Source organism: Hippocampus comes, unplaced genomic scaffold (genome assembly GCF_001891065.2).
Source record: "Hippocampus comes isolate QL1 unplaced genomic scaffold, H_comes_QL1_v1.1 scaffold143, whole genome shotgun sequence".
Taxonomy (NCBI): Eukaryota; Metazoa; Chordata; class Actinopteri; order Syngnathiformes; family Syngnathidae; genus Hippocampus; species Hippocampus comes.
In genome coordinates, this window is record NW_017805504.1 from 115955 (window position 1) to 120561 (window position 4607).

General features: G+C 44.2%; 1 protein-coding gene across 6 annotated transcripts in view; it reads right to left on the reverse strand.

Annotated features, from left to right (window-relative positions):
• LOC109520337 (receptor-type tyrosine-protein phosphatase delta-like) overlaps positions 1–4607 on the reverse strand; it is a 227093-nt gene that overhangs the window by 96792 nt on the left and 125694 nt on the right. The window contains exon 1 of one of the 6 annotated variants that reach the window (XM_019877468.1): positions 2498–2520. The exons of the other annotated variants lie outside the window; for them this stretch is intronic. The gene's annotated coding sequence lies outside the window, so the exon portion shown is untranslated. Of the gene's footprint in view, positions 1–2497; positions 2521–4607 lie in introns of those variants that run through there. 6 annotated transcript variants of the gene reach the window in all.

The window sequence follows — 4607 nt, forward strand, 5'->3', positions numbered from 1 at the left end:
TATTACGCCGTGATTTAAATTTGTGATTCTCCAGCCCAATTTGAAGTTATTACGGCCAACTGGAGTTAATGGATAAGACAAGCACCTTGCATTATTAATTAAGGAGATTGATCTCAGTCTTTGAAGCTTTTGCTGCCTCACACTCACACACACACACACACACACACACACACACACACACACATGCAAGCGTCGCCATCAGGTTGAGCTTGAGGCAAGCAGTAAATTAAAACGATCCATTTATTTCGTCCTATGAAAATTCATTGGGGTGAAATGTTCCGTTATTGTTTACAGCTTCCTCTTTTGTTGATTTCCTGCAACAGCAAAATCGTATTCTGGGGCCTTATTTTGTATGTTGTACTTATTTATCCACGCACAAGAAAAAAAAACAACTCCTTTTTGTGTGTGTGTGTAACATCTCTCTCTCTCTCTCTCTCTCTCTCTCTAATTTCTCCATTGTGAGACAATAAAGGTTTTCTTGTCATATTTTATCTTATTACTATGACCTATTAAGACCCAAGCGCCTCTTGGAGTTGCTTAGATTATTCTTGTTTTGGCAAATCTTTTTGTGGGGCCTCAATAATCGCCGAAACTCTGCAACAAAACTGGATGGTTAATGATACATGACAAGCTGAATATATTACAAGGTGTATATCTTAAAAAAAAACAACCCTCATAAAACAAAAAACATAAATGTTAAGTCGAAGAGCAATTCAGATGGCTCGGTGCTGCAGCGGTTAGCGCGTCGACCTCACAGTGCAGAGGTTGTGGGTTTGATCGGTTTGCATGCTCTCCCCAGGCCTGTGTGGGTTTTCTCCGGGTATTCCGGTTTCTTCCCACATTCCAAAAAAAATGCATGGCAGGCTGATTGAACACTCCAAATTGTCCCTAGGTCTGAGTGCGGATGGTTGTTCGTCTCTGTGTGCCCTGCAATTGGCCGGCAACCGGTTCAGGGTGTCCCCCGCCTCCTGCCCAAAGACAGCTGGGATAGGCTCCAGCACCCCCCGCAACCGTTGTGAGGATTAAGCGGATCAGAAAATGGATGGATGGATAGATGGATAGAAGAGCAATTCCTTCCCCAAGTAAGTGACTTCTGCTCCTGGCATTCTTCCTTGTGTAGACAAAAAAAAAAACTGTTGGCAATAAACAGTTCACTATCCTCTCTCAGTAATGTCGAGCAGAGGCTGCCGCATGCCAAAATGTGCCTTTTTTTTTTCACCGTCAAGGTCAGTAGGTCTCGGCCGGCCGGCTTCCTCCAACGAGAGCCGCCATTAAGGCTGGGAGGCGGTGCATCATCCCGGGATGAGTCATAAGTTGCCCACCAGTACCATGCATCACTCTCAGTTACACCACGCAGAGTATTTATTTGGAAAGGCCACCCCAACAGCCCACGGGGGAGTCATTAAGCTCGTATGGAAATATGAGGGATGGATGCGGAGTTCACCTTGCCGTTTGCGCTGCTGAGCCGAGAGGGGGTCATTTAGCCGGGTCGGAGGAGAACGCCCGTGGCTGCTTTAGTTGTGACTCGGCAAACAGTTGAAAACAGCAGGATTTCATCTTTTATCGTATAAAACTCAGGAAAAATATTTTTAAATGAAAACGTTTTCTTGCAGAAAATTGATTCAAAAAAATACAGATATTTGCATGTGGTGTATGCATTTTGATATTCCGTTGATATATTCAATATATTAACCCGAACAGGACCGGAAGGGCTTAAAGGTGGCAGAAATGCCCACTTTCTACATTTTTTTTTTTTGGTGGAGGCTTGGGGGGGGGGGGGCAATTATTTGACACTCATTTCCAATATAAAGTGGTACCTCTACTTACGAACGTCTCTTCATATGAAATTTTCAAGTTATGAAAGGCCTCAACAGGAAACTATTGCCTCTTGTTACAAAAGAAATTTCAAGATATGAAAGGTAAAAATACAACATGGGCTGCAACTCGCAGCTCTGAGTTTCTTGAACGCAACATACTTACAGCTACTTTGCTATTGGCTATTGCCGAACATCATCCTGGTATCCCATTGTCAGGAAGAATCACGTCTCGACTTACAAAATTTTCTAGTTAAGAAATTTCTTCAAGAACCAATTAATTTCATAAGTCGAGGTACCAATGTCCCATGTTTCATCTGTCACATGTACAGCCCCAAATTTAATGCAGAATCTTCAATTTATTTTAAAACTTGGGGTCATTGGTATTTTTTCTTGGATTTCTTTTCCAACAGCAATCAAAGAAACATTTTTTTCTAAACGTTTTACTAATATTGACTTTTTTTTTAAATTTTTTTTTTTATCTAACCTCCACGGTTCTCATTGACCTATGAACATTTTGGGTGAACCAAAAGAAACAAATGTATTAGCAGGATGATGAAATTGGACATAGATCCCAATAAAACTGCAGGAAATAAACCTCGATGTTGCCTGCTGTTTTCTGTGTTTCCCTGTCAGCATGTTTAAAAAAAAAAGGAAAGAAAGGGAAAAAAAGAAAGTCTGACCTGCCACAGAGGCACTCTGATGCTATTGAGACAGGTTGAGAGATTTCATGCTCGGGTCAGAATGACCTGGGGAAACGAAAACAAGGAGCACTGCGAATCCCGCGAGTGAAACGTTTGGATACAGCTCCGCGCGCGCGGTACAGAGACGCGGCTGCATTTTCACAGCCTCGCGCTCGAGAGGGAATGTGCGGGGAAAAGTATCACCGGAAAATTCAGCATGACAAGCCGCGCAACTGCACACTTTTGTGTCTGCGGCAGATCCCTTTTAAGCGTCACCGTGTGTGATTCAAGGACCTACGCGGTTTACATTTCTGTTAAGAAATGTACCTTAGAATAACAAGAACTTCAAAATTAGAGGAGAACAGCAACTCTCTCGTCGCCATAACAACCGTGCATCATCCACCGGACCAGCCCGGACAAGTCTTGTATTCACTTTGCTAAAAACCGGATCCTAATAAGACAGCCAAAACATTATTCGGATTTACCGAGGAGAAAACTGTCATTCATGTTGCCATGAACACCCTTGAATCATCCACATTACAATCTAAAGATCGGCGGACAGGCCTGGACACAACAAATACTTCCCCCGCTTCCCTTATCGATGCCACATGTAAAAATTGGAACAACCAATAGCTGGATGCTGCCCTGGCTTGGAAATAAGGACGGCGGTGCCACAACCAGCTTGGATCATCCCCATTTTTATTGATCCAAGTAAGGCAGACCAGATTTTCTTGAGCAACGTCGACCTCGCTTCCGAAATTTGGCCATGGTAGGCTGGCAGAAGGGGAAACAAAAGGAAGGAGTCGCTGAAGTGAAACATGCCGAAAAACAATTAGCACAACAAAAAGATGACAAGAAAAGAAAAAGTTGAGGAAATGAACTGTTAAGGAACATCTGAGGCCGCGATGAGCTGCGGCGGCGAAGGAGCAGTGGCAGCAGCAGCGGCGGCAGATGCTCCTCGGGTGTTTGTAACAAGGCTCAATGTTTACTCCCGGCAGGAGGGGAGGTAGGGGGGTCGGGGTGGGGGCTCTATTTTTAGAGCCAATACAATTTGAATTTGTCTTCAAGATGGACCACCCTTTCTTTCTTGTTGTCTTTCCCGATCGCACTCACAGAGCCACGCAGATGCAACTTTTGCTTTCGAATCGTTTGCTGTCGTCGAGGTGACATTCTCCATACTACCGGGGGCTGGTGCGCAGTTCATTCGCGGCAATTTGGGAGTCCATAACCACGGCTAGTAATTATGTGCACTCCCACTCACTCTTTTTCTGCTGGGACTTACGTTGGAAACCTCCAGTGAGTCGCTTTTTTTTTTTTTTCTTAGACATGAAATTAAGGTGCAATTAAAATCGCTTATGCTGTGATTATGCTCATTTGCATGACTTTTTTTTTTTTTTGCCTCCACAATCACGACGGCTTTTCAACAACCGGCAGTGACATTTTGCACAAAACTTTTTGCACAAAATGGTTTTTTTTTTTTTGCGAGTAGGAAGCACCAGTGGAACGAGAAGTTGATTATTAAAAATATAAATGTATGCAGATCAGCAAAGATGCGTTTTCATAGTTGGTCACTTAGGCTAACCAGAAGAAAAAAGTGTGGACAATAATGTGGGTGGTGAATCTGAAATCCGATTGGTTAAAGAAACAGTCCCATTCATATTATTGTTGAAATTTCATCGGCCGACACTGCCGACTGTGAAGAGCCGCCGGGCAGGCGAAACAGACACGGCAACACATTGGAGGCTGACATCTGATGGGACAAAAACAAATATCTAACATCTACGAAATTTTTATGCATATATGAATACAATTTCATGGAAGAAATAGTCAAATTTTAGGTTGTCAATGTAGTTCGGTGAGGAAGCCTCACTGGCCCCCCGACGCTCCCCTCTTGTTCATCCACTGTCCAATTTGAGTGGCAGGTGATGAAACCGGGGTGTACCCCGAGTCTTGCGACGGAGTAACAGCACCCCTCCCCCACCCCTTCAGCAGCTGTCGGCAGCACAGCTGTTTCCTTTTCCCCTCGAGTGAGCAGAGCTGCCTTTGCCCGGCGGCTCACTGAAGCGTTGCAGGGATACCAAAGAGGTGCGCTCGTGTGGCAGCTTCTTGT